Below are 23,287 nucleotides of genomic sequence, written 5' to 3'. Positions count from 1 at the left end.
AAGCATCAAATATAATAGAAAACAATCCTAGGCTCTAATACCACTGTTGGGTTTTAAGCACTATAACACTCCTATGGTGCACATGCAACCCTAGATGATTTGGATATATGTTTTCTCTAATTATACATACATTTTCAATTTTCCAAAGCATACATCCTAACTAGCATACAATAGAGGATATACAACATAAAACCAAATTAGATGAATACCTCTTTATGTACTTGTAGTTCTTGGCCTTAGAAAGCTTTAGCACCTCAAGTGTGATGCCTCTAATGTGTCACAAACACCAACTGCAAGAGGAGGCTTGAGAGAATAGGCTAGTTAGCTCAAAATCGATTATCACTCTCTTAGAATGAATGGGCAACCAATTTAGCTCTAGGGATTTGGTTTTATAATGTTACAAAGGCTAGGGTTTCATCCATGAAAACCCTAATGCACCATGACCCTTCATATTACTTAGGCTCCATGGGTTAAACCTCAATGGACTATCATATTGGTTTAGCCCATCCTAATCAACCATGGATCATTGGCCCACACTATAAGAATCATTGATTTACTTAGTCAGTCCCCGTATATTTAATCAGTCTCTTTTGATCACTAAATTAATTCCAAATTAATTCTTAATCAATACTAGTTACATAATATGATTTATCAATTAATATAGTATACATATAATATATTAATACATCACAAATAACCTTTCTCTCAAAAATCCATCCTATCAAATTGCATTGATGAAGGCAACCCAAAAGGACCATGATACAATCGGGTCAAGTTCATCCTAGTTATAGTTATGGGCTTAGACACCTAATCCAACATGCTCCTAACGCCACAACCAACTCAAGGGTGGTTGCCTTGCCAGATAATCGAGCCTGTTTTGAGTGTGGGATTACTAAGGACGTCAAGAAGAACTGTCAAAATCTAAGGAATGAGGTAGGAAACGCCCAGGAAAGAGAATTTGTGATTGGCGCAAAGGATGCCATTCAGGACCCCACCATTATTATTTCCTGTTAACGGTTTATACACATCTATATTCTTTGATTCTGGTGTTGAAAGAAGTTTCATTACACCTAAGTTTAGAGAACTTTTAAGCCATAAGTCTAGGAACTTAAATGTGCCTTATATAGTAGAAATGGCCAACGAAGAATATGGTAGTACTCAAGAAATACTAGAAAATTGCCTTTTAACTCTCCATAACCACACATTTCACGTCAACCTCATGCTTATGATCATCGGTAGCTTCGATATCATAATTGGCATGGATTGGTTATCACCACATCGAGCTGAGATCTTATGCTACAAAAGGTAGTATGATTACCCTTACCCAACGAGGAATCCTTAGTAATCTACGAAGATAAGACCAATAAAAGCCTTAGAATCATCTCTTGCATGAAGGCACATAAATATCTTCACAAGAAATATCATGATTTCTTGGACCACATCGTAGACAAGAGAGGCAAGAAGAAGGAAATCAAGTACATACCCCAAGTATGTGATTTTCCCAATTTATTTTCAAAGGGCTTGTCAGGACTACCGCCAATTTGCGAAGTTGAGTTTCAAATTGACCTAGTTCCAAGGGCAGCTACAGTGGAAAATCTCCTTACCGACTAGCCCCTTCAGAAATGCAGGAGTTATCTTGTTAACTTCAAGAGCTTTAGGACATAGGCTTTATAAGACCAAGTTTCTCACCATGCGGAGCCCCGGTTCTATTCGTCAAGAAGAAGGACAAAACCTTCAGAATGTGCATCGATTATCGAGAACTGAATAAGTTGACGATCAAGAACATATATCCACTCCCAAGGATTGATGATCTATTCGATCAACTCCATGGATCCACCTTTTACTTAAAGATTGATTTAATGTCAAGGTACCATCAACTTCGATTATAAGAAGAAGACATCCCGAAGATGCCATTTAGAACTTGTTATGGCTGCTACAAGTTCCTTGTTATTTCTTTTGGCCTAACTACTACCCAAAAAATCTTCATGAATCTAATGAACCGTGTCTGTAAATCCTACCTGGACAAATTCGTGATCGTATTCATCGTTGATATATTGATATACTCACGAACAGAGGAAGAGCATGGCCAAAACCTTCGATTCATTTTGGACTTATTAAGAATGGAGAAATTGTACGCAAAATTCCCGAAGTGAGAATTTTGGATCAGGGAAGTACACTTTCTAGGACACGTGGTCAGTGATAAAGGTATTCACATGGACCCTTCCATGATCAAGGCAATAAGGAATTGTGAATCACCAACAATGCCAACAGAGGTGCATCAATTTCTAGTATTGACAGACTATTACAAGAGATTTATAGAAAATTTCTCAAAGATAGCAAAACCCCTCACGACACTCACACAGAAGGATGCAAAGTTTGAATGGAAAGAACAACAAGAATCTACATTTCAGAAATTGAAACACATGTTGTGTAGTGTGCCAATTCTTTCACTTCCAGAAGGAACCAAAGACTTTGTCATGTATTGAGACACATCACACCAAGGCATGGGATGTGTACTTATGCAAAGAGATAAAGTGACCGCTTATGCTTCGCGCCAACTCAATACTAACGAGAATAATTACACCACCCACAACTTGGAATGGGATATGTAATTTTTTTCCTTAAAGATCTGGCGACACTACTTGTATGGCACGAAGTGTGTCATATACATTGATCACAAAAGTCTTCAACATATCTTCAACCAAAAAGAACTCAGCATGAGACAACAAAGATGGGTTGAACTGCTGAATGACTACGAGTGTGAGATTCGATACCACCCGAGTAAGGCTAACGTAGTTGTCGATGCCGAAAGTAGAAAAGAGCGAGCCAAACCTCGTAGAGTGAAAGCACTCACTCTAACGATTCAATCAAGACTTTCAGCCCAAATTCGGGAAGCACAGTTAGAGGCACTTAGAGAAGAAAATAAGGCAGAGGAAGCTTACGAGGTATGGAGAAACAATTCAAGTTCATGGAAGATGGAACCTTATGTTTCATGGACCGAAGTTTGGTACCAAAATTTGGCGACATCAGGAGCCTAGTACTGGACTAGGCTCATAGGACAAGATACCCAATTCACCCATGATTTGATAAGATGTATCTTGAATTACAGAAAAGGTATTTGTGGCCGAACTTGAAGGCAGAAATCACCACCTACGTGAGAAAATGCTTGACCTGTAGTAAGGTCAAGGAAGAATACCAAAAACCATTGGGTTGACTGCAATAGCCCGAAATACCCAAGTGAAAACGGGAGAAGGTTTCCATGGACTTCATCACAAAAATACCCAATACACCTAGTGGTTAAGACACAATTTGGGTAGTAATCGATCGTCTGACTAAGTCTTCCCATTTCCTACCCATTAAGGAGACGGGCAAAATGGAAAAGTTAGCCAAGACTTATGTCAAGGAAATAATTCGGCTACACGGCGTACCGAAACCAATCATCTCGGACAGAGAACTGTTTTACGTCCTAGTTCTAGCAAATAATGCAACTGACATTGGGAACCCAACTCGATATGAGTACAAGCTATCACCCTCAGACAGATGGCCAAAGTGAAAGGACCATACAAACCTTAGAGGATATGCTCAGAGAAATTGTGATAGACATTAGATATGATTAGGATAATTACCTACCGTTTGTTGAGTTCTCCTATAACAATAGTTATCACACGAGTATAGAGGTTGCAATATTGAAAGCACTTTATGGTAGAAAGTGTCCTTCACCTTTATGTTGGGCATATGTCGGTGATACCCAACTAGAAAAGAAACACGCAGGGGACACTTTGCTAATCGGACCGTAGATTATTCACAAAACGACTAAGAAGATTATGAAAATTAAGGACCGATTGAGAACAGATCATGATCGTCAAAAGAAATACGTTGACTTTCGATGAAAGCCACTTGAATTTCAAGTTGGAGATAGAGTCATGCTCAGAGTATCTCCTTGGAAAGGAGTTATAAGATTTGGCAAGAGGGGCAACCTTATCTTGAAATAAATATGACCTTTTCAGATACTTGACAAAATAGGCCTAGTAGCCTACCGACTCGCTCTGCCCCAAGAGCTCAACAGCGTACACAATGTTTTCCATGTGTCAAACCTTAAGAAATATCTCTCTGAAGACACGCTAGTTGTACCTCTCAACGAAATCCAGATTGACACCAAACTTAACTTTGTTGAGGAGCCAATCGAGATCATGGATCGCGAAGTCGAGGCTTAAACAAATCCACATTCCCATAGTCAAGGTATGATGGAACTCTAAGCAAGGACCGTAGTACACGTAAGAATGCGAAGATCAAATGAGGAGAAAGTATCCCCATGTATTTGAAAACACCCCAACTACATGTTAAATTTCGGGAAAAATTTTCTTTTAACCAGGGGGAGGGGGTAGGGGTGTGACAAACCAGGAAATACGTCATCAACCGCCGTTAGTATTTAACGATAGATGTGAAAAATGTAACAAGGATAACCTTGTAACCATCCATTGTATTTTAATATATTAAAAATTTTCGTCCTTAATTACCTTTAGGCTCAAAAATAAATGCGTGAAAAGTCACATCACTTTGAGAGCATGTTAGCGTATTTAGACTCCTTAAGCCACCACGATTCTAGAAATAAAAATTTTGCAAGAATCCGACTCGGTATGGATGAGATATGACGTTTATAGTAAATAAATATCTATTGTACTTAAATAGTTACAACGACGAAAACTACAAAGAGAATGGTTGACTTTTGAAAAAAGTCACCAACTAGGCAAGCATAGTACTACTTAAAGTATGAATTATGAGGCAAAGAATGCCTACGATGGAAGTCGTATGAGAAAGTTATGAGTTTTATAAAATCATAACGGTAATAAAAACCAGTCGAAAAACGAAAGTCAAACTAGACAAAATGACCAAAAAGAAAGTTGTAGAGAACGACGAGACCTACACAAATATAAAAGAGTCGTTGAGAATGAAGTTCATATGTGAGAGTTATGGAATTTCAAAGTTGAATTTTTACCATCACACGCGATCGCGAGTAGTGCGTCGCACGCATTCTGACCGTCAATCCGCCTGGATACGGGATGACATGGCACTAGAAGATGACGACATGTGGCAGCCTCTTGTGGCTCACGCGTCAAAGCATAGAACACACTCCAAAACTTTATATAAATAGGAAGCTTTTCCAGATTATTACCTCACCCCTCACACTCATTCTCTCTCTGCATCAATTCTTGTGTCGCTACCCCGAGCACCTCTCGAAGTGTTGACTTTCAGTTTCTACCCTGCAGCAACATTTTCATAACTCACAGGTGAGTCATACCCCCATTTTCCAAACCTTTTCGAAGGGGGGGGGTACATGTTAAAATACAACTATACATAGTGATTACTAACTATAGTTAGATAATTATGCTTATAACGTTAAGATGATATTATGCCCGACAGATACTATGCCCAAACTATTTAGCTAATATTATGCCTACTTGTTATACTGAATCACAATGATGGATAACATCAAACCTAGTTAGCACGTTTTCCAGTTGCCAGGAAATGTTGATACTCGAATCATTATTATAGCTACCCTTTGGATAAGCTTACTACCTAGTGTTACTATGCCCAAGTACTCGGCTACGCAGAACACACTAATTATATATACATATTATATAAATAATTTATATAATAAGTAAACACGTACGAATACAACACGAATAAAAACACAACCGACCAGGTGAGGCCCTCATAACAAGAGTTAGACGAGACACAATTTATCAACACGTTGAAATATTTTCAGCTAGCTCCTAGCCTATAATTTCTAAATATTAAGTTAGCAGGAGAGATGTGTATAGATCTATACATGATTGACACTCCCAACGGTGGTTGCTAGCTACCACCTGGCAACAAGTCAAAACAGACATAACTTTCTAAACACATATGCGACGTCCAATGAAGCGTCTTGGTTTTCAGGATCAACAGTCATAACTCGATTATAGTAACTCATTGTAACTTTGTTAAACAAAAACCAACTATCTTAGACTACTACTAGGAACCAACCTAAGAAAGTAGTGATAGTACACAAAAACTCGAGGAAGTGAGTTTAGGATAAACGAGATAGCTAAAATACCCACACAATGTTTTATAAACATAAACTTGTGGACTCACCAACATTATGTTGACCTTTCAAAACCACATGTATTCTCAGGAGAATGAACCCGAATAAAGAAGGAGGTAACCCCAGTGATGAAACCCGGAATCTATGTGCTTTACTTTTGTAATTCGCGTTTGTGACCTACCTGTACCTCGAGCAATTGTGTAACATATTTTATTTAATGAATAAATAACAAGGTTGTTTAATATATCATTAAATTACTCAATGCATGTCTTTGGACTGAAATCCAACATCCAAACGTCGCACAACCTGACGTTTCCGCCGTCGGCCAGGGGTGTGACAAACACATAGTACATATAGTATCCAAGCAAGATATACATATAATATTTCACATGAAGAGAAGCTTTAAATTACATTTCCACTTTAGGGGACATATGTTACATGGTAATGTACTCGACTCAAGTACATGTAAACTAACCTTCAACAAGTTCCCTTAAGTGGAAAATGATTAACGATCATGTATACAAGTGTTTTCAAGTAACGTTACAACCTATAATTAGCCTTAATCATGTAATTTATGATTTCTTAGCTATAATTAAGCTCTTTTACCTTCTAGCTAATTTTAAGATGTTTACAAGGAACGGTTGGAAGCAAGAGACCCACCAACATAGTCATACTACAAAAAGTTATAAATTTTGAGTGGACTGGACAAAACAATCACATGGACCATGTGTTTTAACAATAGAAAACACATGATCGTGTGTTTTCCCATGTAGAACATCAACGAAAAATAATCCCAAAAATGACCAATAACATTTCTAATTTTACTTTAACCCTTCCACTTTAGATTCTAATAATTTTGGATGATTGTACATGGTGTAACACTTTGATTAAACTTATCATGCATAAGTAATGCATTCATTCAAAGAATAATCAATATGTTTGCCAATCAAAGTTTGAAAACACTAAAGATGACCACTAGAGTGAAATTTATTCAATGCTTCATATAGAGGACATTGGGATTCATATCCAAATCATATTCAAGTGTAGGTGGACCAAAGGGTGATCCACCATTATAAGGCTCACACGCCCATCTAAACTTCATATTTTAACCTCTACTATATTGATGAATTTAATTTAATGAATCGGATATGGAACACTAAAACCAATCTCCAAGCACACTAAGTCATTAGATTTTAACCAATAATTCAAGGTAAGTGGATCTAAGTGATGAGCTACCATTTTTAGAAGTTGGAAACTCAATTCAAATATTCAAATGGAGAATGAGACTGCATCAACATATTCACACTACTTGGAAGGGGAAATGACATTGTAGCATATCAAAGTTTTGATAATTGTCTAATTTGGTCACTAAAGTTTCTTTTTTGGTACATTAAACCACTAAACTCCATTTTTCCTTCTAATTACATCATTTTTCAAAAATTTAGACGGTTTCACAGGTTACCTTTGCCTAGTTGTATTTTTTCAGTTTTATAAAAAAAATCAATACATGGTCTTTTTCTTTTCATTATCCCAAATTAAAAAACCTAGATACTAATGCCTCACCACCATGTTTTTTATATTCTCCTCCGACCCTCTGTCAAAGATTTCTCCGGCGAAGTTACAATCTCGCCTTCAACCAACCCCCAACCCCAACCCCAGCTCCACAATATCCCTGTAACTTCCCCCTCCTCGACCACTAACCCTTTCTTGAGAAATAACCTCCACCACCATCATCAAGATTTGCAAAGTATTCAAGGATTTCAAGAACACCCATCAATCATAAGCAGAATAATAATCAAAACACAATTTCAATTAATTAGGGCATATGTAACCTAAAAGGATATATGTCTTCACAAAAAGCAACATACTATGAATGGTTATCCTACAAAACTTTCCTATGAAGAAACTATTCATAAGATAAGAAAACTAACCTTAAAGATTGTTATAGCAAAAAATCTTGAATTCCTCCTTGAAAGACTCTTGGAAGCAAGTGCCACAAATGATACCCAAACCCTAGCAACCAATGAGCTTGAAGAGAAAGAAGATGAGAAGAAGAATTTCGGCCCTAAGCCTCTAAAGAAAAGTCATGAATGAAATTCTTAACCCTTGAGGGTTTATATAGGAGTCTAGGAAGGTATTGGACAATGCAGGTATCTCCAAGATAACTCTAATCCCTTAGCTTCGTCCTTAAGACATCCAAGGCACCCTTAGAGCCCAAGGAAACCCTAGAAGGCTTCTAAATTTCGTTCCCCCCCCCCCCTTATGGGAGGTTCTAGAATTGCTTAATGCTCAACTATTGAACATTGTCACCTTTAGTCCTCCTACTTTTAATTAATCCAATTAATCCCAAAATCAATTCTAATTAATTTCTAATTAACTATTAATTAAATAATACTATTTCTAATCAATACATTATCTTCATAATACATTAAAAATCATTTATTTTGATTTCTAATTAATTTATTAACCATATAATAAACTAACAAATCAATGTTCTTTCTCTAAAAGTCATCCTATTCAATTGCCAAGTTTGAGGGAAACCCAAAAGGATTGTGCTACCATTAAATTAAATTTATACTAATTATAGTTATTATGCTACAGTCACATTTTTCCCTACTTGGAATTAGTGCTTGAAATTGAAATAAAAAATCAACAATCCAGTTTCAAAATAAACCCAAGGATTTAAGACCCCAATCATTTTATCTTCTTTATATTGTCTAAATTGAAAGTGAGAAACAATTTAGGTCTTAAGTCTTCTAAGGTTATGTATAAAAATTATATTTCTTAACAAATGAAGTCCCTTCACTTTTATTTTTATCAAGTGATATAAAACTCAAACAAATCGAATAAGTAGTTGACACATAGTTAGAACTCAACCATTAACTTACACAATTTTTTGAACTTAGCCAAATTTCTTGGAATCAGTAACTCTGATCAACTTCGACCAAATCAATCAAACTTGGGAAGTCGGTCAAATGGTGGAAATCAGCTTAAAAGGATACTAACAGTCAATAATTTCTACATTAATATATTTAATTTCTACTTTATCTTACACTCCAACATTAAAACTAATGTAAAGATAAATGTCATTATATGTTTTCCTCTCTCTCACCTTCAAGATTTTCAAGATTAAATTGTTTATAATTGAATTATTTTAACATTATAACATGCATATTTTTATGGTTATTTTCTTGTTTTGTTATGAAATTAATATTGTTCATATATAAAACTTCCCAAAAGTTAGCTGTTTTACAATTTACCTTAACTAAGGACTCCCCGCATAGTCGTTAAGTGTCTGCAAAAAATATTTTTAGCCTTTTTTATTAATATTTTTGTATATGACAAAGACCATTTATGTCATTCACCCTAAACCCAAAATCATAAATAAGCATAAACTCAAAATCATATCCATATTTCTTAAATGATAAACAATCACAAACAAAAATCATATACTAACAAAAAATATTAGGCAATTCAAACAAAGAAGAAGAGTAAGAAAACAATGCTATTTTTTTTAATTTAAACCATTAACTGTCTAAAGAGAACATCACTCTTACTTTCGATTGATTGTACCAATAGGTGGGGCTGCATAGGCGATGACCCATGACGTCCAAGTTTCTAAAGCTCCATTTTTATATACTTTATTATGTTTGTGTGTGTGTGTGTGTGTGTATATATATATATATATATATATATATATCATGTTTAGCGGTTGAGTGGAAAGATAAAAGAAAATGGAGCCAAAACAAAATCAACAACGAATACTTAAGGACATACGATAGTCTGGAATAATCATCGCATTTAGCCTCTCACCACCATCGATTCAGTGACTTTATAAATCAATTTTGATTTTTTCAATGGTAACAAAAAAAATCGATTCATAATAAATCGATTCTGATTTCTTTACGTAGCCTTTTGATTTTCGATTTCAATTTATGATTTTGTTTTCTGATTTCAATATTTCTTGATACATTGATTCTGATAATCTGATTACACTTATCCTTTAAGAAAGTCGATCTTTTATTCGTGTTAATCTGATTTGAAACATCCTCACGAATTTCATTTTGAATTTCTAATTCGACTTAATATGATTTCTAATTCATGTAAATTCTAAAGAGTCATTATTGTTTCACTTCTTTCATGTTAGTTTTGTAACACCCTATTTTGAATTGATTCCTAGTCTGAGGTTGTGGCCCGAAGACCGGTCATCATAAGGATTAGGGCTTTTGAAAAGGTAAGATCTAGGCCCATTCGGGTGCGGGTGATGTATTAGAAGTGATCCAGGTGTTCCGTTCGTGTTTTGGAGCCTAGGGGTATTTTGGTAAAGTGTCAGTTGGGCTTTTGTGGAAAATGGATTTTTATTTGGAAGGTCTTAAGAAAGGAATGAGTTAATAAAAGTGTAGGGCTTCTCGTTACCTTTCCGTTGATATAAGGTTCATCGGAAACGGACCTAGAATGAGGGAGTTGTGATAGTTTCAAGGCTTTGGCAGTTTTGGCCCCTAGGTGGGAAAAGTTTGTATTTCAGCATGCATGCAAAGGTGACAACCAATGAGTACGCTCAACATAAGCTGGGAACTCCCGGCATAGTGCTGGATAAGTGAAACGCGGGTGAGAGGATGTATGCCCAATGTATATCCAGGATCTCCAAAACCCTAATTTTTAGGGTTGACTCACTATTTAAAGCATCTTAAGTCCAAGGGGGTGTGCCTCTCTTTCATTCACAGAGCCTTAAACCCTAATTTTGAGTGGTAGCTTTATCCAAGAGTGTTGTGAGCTTTGTGGATGCATTTTAGGTGCGTTTTGGTGCATTTCATGAAGTGAAAGCTCAATACAAGGTGGTGGTTTAAAGGTGGGCTTGAAGATCGGGACTTCTTACTACATTTTCAGCTCAAAGAAGGTAAAAAGTTCTGAGCGTGATCACTAGATGTTGTTGTTTATGAATATGTGGGTTTTTGGTACTTTTTTGGCCTCATGAGCAAGATCTAGTGGGTAGACACCACTTCAGGAGCTTTGAGTTGCTACTCTTAGCATTTTAGAGGTTATATGCCCATAAAGTTGCAATCTTTGAGGCTAAACCATTCATGCATGTCCTAGAGGAGTATTATTGGGTTAAGTTGGTCATTAAGACCTTTTAAGCCATGCAAATGCATAAAGGTGCCAACTTTGTGCATTAAGAGCTTCATTTGGTGGTTCTCTGAAGTTTAGACACAAAGCTCTTAACTGAATAAGTCACAAAAGTAGTTTGGAAATTCTGCAAGTACGCCCTGCGTAAGTCGATGTACGCCCCGCGTACAGAGTCAACCATCCCGTAAATGGTCAATACAAGGCGAGGGTACGCCCCGCGTACGCCTCTGTTTTGGATTTCGGAAGTTCGGCTTCGGGTTTGGGCCATCTTTTTGGGCCAAGATTCTTGGACCCTAATGGACTATCTGGTTGGTTGTGCTCTAGGCTAATTGAAGGATTGGATCATAGGATGAGGCCCAATAAGGAGTTTGGGCCCAATTCGGAAAATTGGGCCATTAACGGGCTTGTAAGTGCATGGATTTCGTTGGGTTAGCTATAGACATGTATAATGATTCAGAAAATAATAAATAGGCTTTAGGAAAGGCCCATGTAAGGGTTTGGGCCCAATTTGGAAAATTGGGCTATTAGTGAGCCATTAGTGGGTCTTTATGGATTTTGGAGTTTTAGACTTGATTGGTTTTGGACTTGGTCATTAGCTAAGTATCTTGTGGGCTAGGGTCAAAATGGTCATTTTACCTAAGTATGGATTATGGATCATGGTATAGAACCCAATTGCTAATTGGGTGATATTCTAGTATTGATAGCTCAAGAAGTGGATAGGGCAGCAGCTAAGGAATTCTTTTAGGAAACTTCTGCATTCGAGGTGAGTCTTCTCACCATAGCTATGGGTCTAAGGCACCAAGGTCGGCCCATTTAATGTTATATGGATTGATAGTTGGTTATGTGATATGTCGCTAGGACATTTGCATGGAAGTCCGCAAGGGGTTCCTGTGGCAGTATATTAAGACCATGAGGAGGTTCCTATGGCATTTAGTATAAGTACTGGGAGGGTTTCCACGGCTCTTAGTATGTTTACTCGTTTAGCTCATATGATATTTCCATGATTAGTGTAGACCGTGTGGAGGTTCCCCCGACAATTACCTAAGATCACGTGGGGGTTCCAGTGGCGGCTAGTAAAGACCATGTGGGGGTTTCCCGTGACACTTGGTGTAAGACCTTGGAAGGTTTCTACGACATCCCTATATGTTTATATGCATGGCTTATATGATTGATATGGTTTGTGTAGCTATTATAGCTAATATGAATTATGTGGTTATGTGGATTGTGTGGGGGTAAGCTCTGTGGAACTCATTAAGCTTCGTGCTTACAATTTTGTTTATGGTTTCAGGTATCATTATTTTGGAAAGGAATGGCTCAGCTTGATCACAGCGTACACACCCATGTTTTCTGCAATGAATGATTTTATGATGAACTCTGATAAATGTTTTAATTAGCGATGTTTTGGAATGTTTGGAATCAATGATATCTATGTTCTGGTTATATTAAAAATGAAATTTTACCCTTGATTTTTGGGACGTTAAAAGTTTTATAATAAAAGTTCATTTGTGTGGTTTGTTTCTATGTAGATAACTTGAAACTTTAATATCACAAATTTTAAAATCCTTGTCGTTGGAGCCTAGAAAAAGATAAAAAAAAGTGTTATCTTTGTTGTTGGAAAATGATTGAAAATTATTTAAAATAATAACATATTGCAAAGAAAATACTTTTCTGATAGTGAGAAAATGAAAAAAAAAAAACAAAAAAAAAAACCTAATACTCTAAGGAAAAATTTATACCAATGGCCAATTTAAAAAAAAAAAAAAAACAAAAGTTACCCCACTTTAATATATATTTTACTTTAAGACATTATCAAACCTACATAAAACTCAATTTTTCTACCATTTTGGTGTGGAGTTATCTCAAATCTCACTCAATTTCTCACATAATTTTGATGTATTGGAGCATTAAAACACCAACTTTGATGTTATACTATTTACTAGGTGTGAGACCTGTGTACTATCCAAATTTATTAAAAATAAAAATTTAATATCAATAATTAAACAATAAATATTTTATAAAATAATATTTTTAGATAACATAATGTAATCTTTTGTTACATTTATAAAAGAGATCCAACATTCTTTAGAACATTTATGAGGATTTGACAAGTTGTAAAAAAACCTTCATTTATTATAGATGATTTACATCAAAATGATGCAAAACTTCATGTACCGGTTAGAGTCCTTTTCCATGACCTTTATTCAATTTTAATCATATATTAATTAGTTATTAGTTAAGTATAATTACAAAAGTTAATATAAATTTTATGTTATATATTAAATTGATATTAATTAGTCATATATATAAAACTTAATGTTAATATTTTAAATTTGTGTAACTTTTTTAATTAACAAATATAATTTTAAAAAAATAACATCAATTTCGAGTTAGCAATATATAAATAATTAATTTGGTTATAATTTTGTAATAAATGTATTTTATAAAAATTTCAAATAAAAATGTAAGATAAATTACACCATTCGTCCTTCGTGCATATGTTGAAACGTACATTTAGTCCATATTTTCAAAAATTAACTTGGACCGTCCCTGAATTTGTTTTTTCTTACACTGTTATTCCCTATGGACATGAAATGACTATTTTACCCTTAATAATTTTTATTTTTCATTTTCTTTCATTTATTATCATTTTTAAATTTACAAAAAAAATAATAAAACAAATATCCCCAACCCTCCCCTTCCATTTCCCCATCTCAAGATTTTCCACAGATTACCCAACACCACCTATCATCGCTAGCACCTCTGACACCACCACCTATCACCGTCATGTCCTCCTCCAACTAAATCATAATCTGAAAACCTTGCACCTGGTTTCTTCCTTGATCTGAAACCTTAGGCGAAAATCGATCTGAACATATGTGAAGGAGGAGATCAATCTAAACATATGCCGACAGCTTGTTCCTTGATCTAAACCTTGCACCCGTCTTCTTCATCAATTATCCCTGTATGCTTTCCATTTAATCAGACTTATGGTATGTATGATTTCCTTACATGGTGCATCCAGAAATCCAAATGTAAAAGAGATCCAAAAAATCAAATCTCGGTTAAAATATGATAATCATCGATTGTAAAATTTCCCAAACGTCGATTGTTTTCTAATAAACAATCACAATTATAAAAAAAAGATAAAAAAAAAGAGACCAACATTCCAATTCGACCATATCTGAAAGGCACTTGGTATCAATTCGAACGGATCTAAAACGGGCTTCAACCGATCTACAACCATGTATAACCATGGCGTCGGAGATAGTGTCCGCCTCCACCTCCGATTATAACGTCTTCGCCTCTAATTCAAATAGAGAATAAAGAAAGAGTGTGACAGTTCTTTCTTGCGATGGCTTCCCTCCATCACAAAATCAGATCGAGAGGAGGTAAGCTTGCTCCTATGGTGTATGATTTAGGTTTCGGAATCATAGTAGATTTTGAGGTGCATATTGACTTCATGGGTATCTTGAAGCTTCTAGGAAGCATATGATTTTGCCGACGGATTCTACAATACTGAAAGAAAAGAGAAAGGGGAGATGTAGAGGGTGGGTGAGAGTGGGCCCAATTTCCTTTTTTAAATGATTAATAATGATAAATAATATTAGATTAATTGAAAAAATACACAGGGGCATTATGGTTATTTTAAATATGGTAAGGACTAAACCTACAACAAAATCGTCTTTTAAGGATGAAACATGCAACTTTAAACCAAACGAGGGACTGTTCGAGTTAATTTTTGAAAATAAGGGCTAAACCTGCTTTTCGACAGCTACATGTGAGACGATTCATGGTTAAAAACTAATTAGTTAAGGGTGTGTTTGACAAATTTAAATATATACAAAAAAAGAATATAGTATGGAATATTCTTTTTTTTGTAAAAGATTGTTTAGGGTTGGAGATGATCTAAAAGCCTTATTTTGTTAGGCATTTAATTTAATGACATATTTGTAACACCCATTAGCCACAAAGATGGGCAGTGTAATAAAATTAAACCATATGATGAATGATGAACGGGGGTAACAAAGAAAAAGTTGGATCAAATATTTTTTTAAACAGCAAATCTAATATACTCCTAAATTACACCTTAAATCTAATTATGTTCACGATGGACCTTGAACCCTCAACCTCAATGAGGGAAGACAACACCTGATATCATCTGGGCTAGAAACCCTTTGATAATGCTAGGCTATAAAGACCATTTATGTAATTTTGTCTTTATTTAATGCTTGTCACTCTCAAATGTTGTTGTGGCCTGAATCCGATGCACATGTGCCAAATCATAGCCGTGTGGAATACAAATGAGTTATGAGTAACACCATGTTACCTTTTTAGCTTACATATAATAGCAATGGATTTTGGACTTCTAGAAGTGCCTTATGTGTTAAAAAAGTTAATGAGATTTATATTATTGTTTTAAACAAATGTTATGTTTGATTTGACTAATAAAGGTAATTTCTTTTACTAATAACTAAACACTTTTAATACTTTTAACCCAAAAGAAAACTAAAGCTTATCAATCACAATTAGTCCCACTAATATTTTGTAAAGACTGTTTATGGCTCTAGTTTGTAAATCTTTCGGGAAAAAAGTTGCATATATTTTAGGGCCCTGTATTTTAACAATTTAAATAAAAAGTTTTGCATTTCTTTTAAAGGATGATTAAACAAAACATATTTAGCCATGATTGGTAACAAACTCGCACTAACCTTCAGAATCAGAAAAAAATGATTTTAACAATATATTTTTCAGAAAGAAATTGAAATTCAGAAAGTTCCAAGATCCAAACAGCTATTTTTAATAAAGGGGAAGCTTTGTGGTCGGTTTATTTCTGGCCCCATTTGTTTATATATATATATATATATATATATATATATATATATATATATATATATATATATATATATATATATAGAGAGAGAGAGAGAGAGGGTGACGTTCAATAGAGAATCATAATTAACCAAAGAACCAAAGAACCAACCTTTTTTTCAACTTTGTTTATATATATATATATATATATATATATATATATATATATATATATATATATATATATATATATATATATATATATATATATATATATATATATATATATATATATATATATAGAGGGTGACGTTCAATAGAGAATCATAATTAACCAAAGAACCAAAGAACCAACATTTTTTTCAACTTTTATAACTTATTTTTTATCAAAAAAAAAAAAAAAAAAAAAACTAAAAATACAGAAATTCATAACTTTTTATCCTTTTTCCAGATATAAAATTCGATTTTTTTAACGTCAAATTCACAATGTGAATCTTTGAAGATTCACAACGTGAATCAGAAAAATATTTTTCACATTCACAATGTTAATATATGAATTTATATATTTTTAGATTTTTTTCGATAAAGAATAAGCTCTAGAAATTAAAAAAAAAAAAGATTTGATTTTTTGAAAAACCAATGATTATGGTATATATATATATATATATATATATATATATATATATATATATATATATAGGGTGAGGTTCAATAGAGAACCATAATTAACTAATGAACCAATCTTTTTTCAACTTTTAGAACTTATTTTTTATCAAAAAAAAACTAAAAATACAGAAATTCATAACTTTTTATCCTTTTTCCAATGATATAAAATTCGATTTTTTTTACCTCAAATTCACAATGTGAGTCTTCGAAAATTCACAACGTGAATCCAGATTCACACGCTGAATCTGAAAAATATATTTCACATTCACAATGTTAATATATGAATTTATATATTTTTAGATTATTTTTTCAATAAAGAATAAGCTCTAGAAATTAAAGAAAAAAAAAATGGTTCCTTGAAGAACCCATAATTATGGTTCTTTATTGAACTTTTCCCTATATATATATATATATATATATATATATATATATATATATATATATATATATATATAGGGAAAAGTTCAATAAAGAATCATTTGAGACCATTCTAATTTTGTGAGACCGTGAGATCAAATCTAAAAATAATTTTAAAATGCAAAATAAATGGAAAAATCCAAAAAAAAAAAATTTTAAATATTATTTTCGGAACTTAAATTAAATAAAAAAAATTTTAAAAAAATCCCATTTTTTTTTGAAAAATACATGAAATATTCTAAATAGAATATTACACTGACATATTCTAAAAAATAATTTTAAAATGCAACATAAATAGAAAAATCTAAAAATTCTTTTTTTAAATATTATTTTCGGAACTTGAATTAACTAAAAAAATAAAAAAAATTCCATTTTTTTTTAAAAATACGTGAAATATTCTAAATAGAATATTACACTGTACATATTCTAAAAATAATTTTAAAATGCAAAACAAATGGAAAAATAAAAAAAATTTAAATATTATTTTCGGAACTTGAATTAACTAAAAAAATTTAAAAAAATAAAAAAAAATAAAAAAATGCGTCTCACGGTCTTACAAAATTAGGCCGTCTCACATGAACCTAACCCTATATATATATATATATATATATATATATATATATATATATATATATATATATATATATATATATATATATATATATATATATATATATATATATATATAATTTGATTTGTACTATTTTTTTTAAATAGAACATTTAATCAATCAACCAATATTTAAAATAGGGTGTAAGTAGTATCCGTGTAAATCAGACGAAGGGGGTGTAGTCATCTATATCCACCATCAATTATTGTACAAGAATACACACCCGTGAATTCACAAAAATTAATTCACTTATATATATATATATATATATATATATATATATATATATATATATATATATATATATATATATATATATATATATATATATATATATACTTATCCGAAGATTACGCCCAATGTACTCCAAAATTACGTCCAACGTAATCCCAGACCCAACAGCCTATAAATAGAAACCGAGATTAGCCGATTCTTTTGTCATTTTCTTCCCTTCTCTCTAGTTTTTGCCTCGATTTGCGTGCCAATTATATCCCGAAGCCCCGGTATCATTCCCGAGCCCCGAAGCAAGTTCCGAAGTCCCGAAGATCCCGAGAAGTGAGATTCCCGAGCCGAAGCCCTGCCCGCGAGGAACCCGGTTTTTGTGAAAATCTTCCAGATCTACCAAAAAATACTACTTCTACAAGTCGTAGTGCTGTCAAATCATCTTCTAATCAAGTGAGTGTGTGGTCACTTTCTTCTAACACATAAATATTAAGTATTTGCTATGAAATACGTGCTATGTGTATAATATATTGTTGTTTATTTGAGATGATTGTGGAATGGATGAATTATATAAGTTTTAATGAGTTAAACTATATATGTATTTTGTATCTAAAAATATGTTGGGTAGAACATGAGTAAATGAGGTTGTTGGTAGGTGATAAAAGGTGGGTTGGACCATGAGATAAAAGGATAAAGAGATAAACTTGTTTTAGATCCGAGAGTATGGATCAGAGCAGGAGGTTTGTTTTAGATCCAAGGGTATGGATCAGATCAAGAGGTTAGTTTTATATCCGGGAATATGGATTAGGTAATGAGGCAATTTTAGAACTGCGTATTCATTCGATAACGTATCATGTGTATAGTCCCTTTTAGGAACGTGATATTAAATACGAGTATTGATTTTAATATGAAATATACATATGTATGTGAAGTATTGGTCATTGTCCGAAATATGTGTTAGATATATTTGATAATATACAACGTGCGAATCAGATATGGTTCAATATGTGTTAAGATGTGTATATATGATACTATTACTTAAAACCTTGTGTTAAGTATACACTAGTTAGCGTTTCCTAAATGGAGATAATATCAAAAATTGATTATAAACATTGTAGGTTAGCCTAGTGATGGGTTAAGACTTAAATGGGATGTTTAGTTCAATTAAGATTGGAATTTGGGTAGTCTCTTATTAAGAGTACATGTGGGGTGAGATTGATGATCGGTGGAGTACGTCCTACGTACAGAAGTACATTTTATGTACGAAGTATTTTTTTTCAAAGCTCTGTGTCTTGGGTGCTGCTTGTGCCAGGGTACTATTACGTTCTCGGGTACGAGTCTTTCGCATACCAGAGTACTATAATGTGCCAGAAGTACTATCTTGTACAAAGCCTTTTTGACAATTTTCTGTGTCGATTACGGGAGCGTACGGGAGTACTCTAGTAGTATTTCCCCATACTTTTATTTTGAGAGAGCTTTGGAGTCAACGTTTCTTTTATGAGGTGATTGACCGAGCTTCATATGTTAGCGTTTTCTTTCACGGAGTAATTAAGGGAACTTCGTAGACTGCCTAATAAAGTGTGTCAGTAATAGACCACTGCTAGGTATGTCTGGTGTTATAATGCTGGATAGGGTGCGTCTGGGGGTGAAATACCTCATGTATTTAGACCACAACCTAGGCATTAGTCAGCATTTCCGATGCCGGATAGGGTGAGTCTAGGGGTTCAGACCATAGCCTAGGCATTATTCAGCGTTTCCATTGCCAGATAGGGGCGTCTGGGGGCTACATACCTCACGATATTCAGACCACAGCCTAGGCATTGATAACTACCCCTGACTTAACTGTCTTGTGGTTCTTTCTTTTACGAAAGAAGGTTCGTGGTGAAACTTATTCCATTCCCCTCATTTGATGTCTTTATTGATCCTCGTTTGCTGCCAGGGAATTTCCAAAGCAGCTTCGTCAGTTTGTGGTTCATATCGATTCCTTAGGCTAGATCTCGTGAGATCATTGTATAGGGTCAGTATGTGGGGATCGACGGGATAGGATATATTGTTTTAGAAATACAATTTATATGTGTTTATAACATTAGTGGTTTAGCAGGATCGAGATATACTTTATTATCACGTTGTTTGAACTAAGAGCTTTCACTCTCTGTGTTCCTTAGGTGATTGGGTTCACCAGGGATATTCGAACTAAGTGTTCGTTAGATATTTGAACTTAGTGTTCATCAGGAATATTTGAACCAAGTGTTCATTAAGTGTTTGTGAACTAGGTGTTCATTGGGTAATATTGGAACTAAGTGTTCATTAGGTGTTCTTGAACTAGGTGTTCATTAATTATTGTGAATTGCGTGTTCACTAGAGGTAATCTAAGAACCTTCGCAGCACTAGACTTTGTGCCAGTTCCTTAGGGCAATTCTTAGGAATGAATGGGAGAAGGGTAATCGGTTCTTAGGATAAATCTTTAAGAAATAAATGGAGATAATGGGGGTGGGTAATTGGATTGATTGTTTGATAATTAAATATAATAATTATATTATTGTGGGTTGAAAACCCTATATGCTCACCAGGCTCCCAAGCCTGACCCACTCAGTTTTCTTTGCATTACAGGTAATGGCACAAGAGTATAAGTTGGTGGACTTGACGATAGATTTTGGATTATAGACCAGTAGTTATGAATAACTGTTCTAAGGTCTATTTTGTTCTGTTTATGCTTTTGGTCTGTATTGAACATGACATCCCGAGTTTTTGTTATATAATGAAAATACATTTCTTTAAAGAAATGCTTTGATAATTTTTATCATATTTTGTTTTGGGAACAAATTCCGCAACTGTTTTCTTTAAAAGATTACTCTAATTTTATAAAACAAAGCATAAACAAATCGGTCTTTTCTGGCCGTGAAAATGAGGATGTCACAGTGATTCCATTCCAATAGAATTAGAATTCAAGATTGAATTACCGTATGTATTCTGTTGGAATTAACTCATAAGTTTTACTTCACCTGCTCATTATGTAAAACAAAATTCAAATATTTAATTACCTCACCTCACATTATTCATACTGTAGTATAGATTCTACAAACAAATCCATTATCATATTACCATTTATCAATTAAGCTTGCAAAAGTTAGAGAAGAAGCCTGTTACCAAAAAGAACTATAAGCATCACATATATGCACATAAGGGTAGTAAAATATCAATATTAATTTATGATTGTGTCTGTCTATGGAGTTTTGAAGGCGTAATATCTTCTAAATCAAAACTTTCGATCTGAAGATAAAAATAATAGTCTATCGAAGAAAAATTAAGAAACCTACACCAATCATAAAGCACGAGATACAGTGTCATTTCTGACATTACGATTACAATTTTCTGAATAATTGATAATTAACATACCTGATGACTTGAATGACGAAAACGGTGGTATGAAGTAGGCTAGCCGACCGTGGAGAGGAAGGAGGAAGAAGTTTGGTCGAGGTCGATGTCAAATAAGGACGTGTAGGGTTTTAAATTATTAAATTAATCTGCCTAAATTAAAGGGAGTGGTTATTTAATTACCAAAATTAATAGTTTGAGATTACAATTATCCCTTATCCATGTTTTTAAAATAATTGGTCCATATTAATCCTTACATCCATACAATAATTATCAATCCACATATGAACCTACCTCTCTCTCTCTCTCTCTCTCTATATATATATATATATATATATATATATATATATATATATATATATATATATATATATATATATATATATATAGGGATTAGTTAATATGTGGCTATTATGTACCTAATATTAGGTATAGAACCATAAAAAACTACATATTTTAACAAAATGCAATCAAATCTCTCTACCATCTTACGTGTACCCTCTATAAGACTATATGATAGACTTTGTACACATTTTTATGGAGTTTTAAATATTTGATTTTACACCACAATCCATGTATAAGATCACATTATCAACTACCTATAAGTCTTGATATCCAAATTTAATATAGAAAACTATAGTGAAAGATTAAAATTGTTCATTAAAAAACCAATAAACTTTTTCCCATAACACCTCAAAAAGAATCATGCAAGTATATATATATGGTAGGTGTCAAAGAAAGTTATGAAGCCTACTAGAGGTCTAATATAAACAACACATTCGAAATACATAAATGTTCGAGATAAATTATAAAATCAAAAATAATATGAGCTCAAAAGCAATCAGAAGAAGCTAACAATCAAAAATATTGTGTTCTTTTAATCAAAATAAGTCAATTTTGATGGTTCTATACCTAATATTACATACATGACAGCCACATATTCACTTTTCCCATATATATATATATATATATATATATATATATATATATATATATATATATATATATATATATATAGAGAGAGAGAGAGAGAGAGAGAGAAAGAGAAGTAGGTTCAAATGTTTCTCACATCTATTGTGTGATAGAATGCCCCAATAAGAATTTAGTAAACATTAAATGTATATTAATTGATATTCATACTTATAATTCTTTTTTATGGAAACTAATTAAATTTGTCATTAATAGTTTGAGATTACAATTATCCCTTATCCATGTTTTTAAAATAATTGGTCCATATTAATCCTTACATCTATACAATAATTATCAATCAACACATGAACCTACCTACCTTTCTCTCTCTCTCTCTCTCTGTATATATATATATATATATATATATATATATATATATAGGGCTTAGTTAATATGTGGTTGTTATGTACCTAATATTAGGTATAGAACCATAAAAAACTACATATTTTAACAAAATGCAATCAAATCCCTATACCATCTTACTTGTATCCTTTATAAGACTAGATGATAGACTTTGTACATATTTTTATGGAGTTTTAAATATTTGATTTTACACCACAATCCATGTATAAGATTACATTATCAACTACATATAAGTCTTCATATCCAAATTTAATATAGAAAACTATAGTGAAAGATTAAAACTGTTCATTAAAAAACCAATAAACTTTTTCCCATAACACGTCAAAAAGAATCATGCAAGTATATATATGGTAGGTGTCAAAGAAAGTTATGAAGCCTACTAGATGTCTAATATAAACAACACATTCAAAATACATAGATGTTCGAGATAAATTATAAAATCAAAAATAATATGAGCTCAAAATAATATGAGCTCACATCTATTGTGTGCTAGAATGCACCAATAAGAATTTAGTAAACATTAAATGTATATTAATTGATATCCGTACTTATAATTTTTTTTATGGAAACTAATTAGATTTGTCATTAATGTCAATAATAATATTCTTTCAGAATGAATTCATATTTATAATAATAAAAGTGTATTC

The sequence above is a fragment of the Lactuca sativa genome, chromosome 2, assembly GCF_002870075.4.
Source record: "Lactuca sativa cultivar Salinas chromosome 2, Lsat_Salinas_v11, whole genome shotgun sequence".
NCBI classification, from domain to species: domain Eukaryota; kingdom Viridiplantae; phylum Streptophyta; class Magnoliopsida; order Asterales; family Asteraceae; genus Lactuca; species Lactuca sativa.
Note: the sequence above shows the minus strand (reverse complement) of the source record.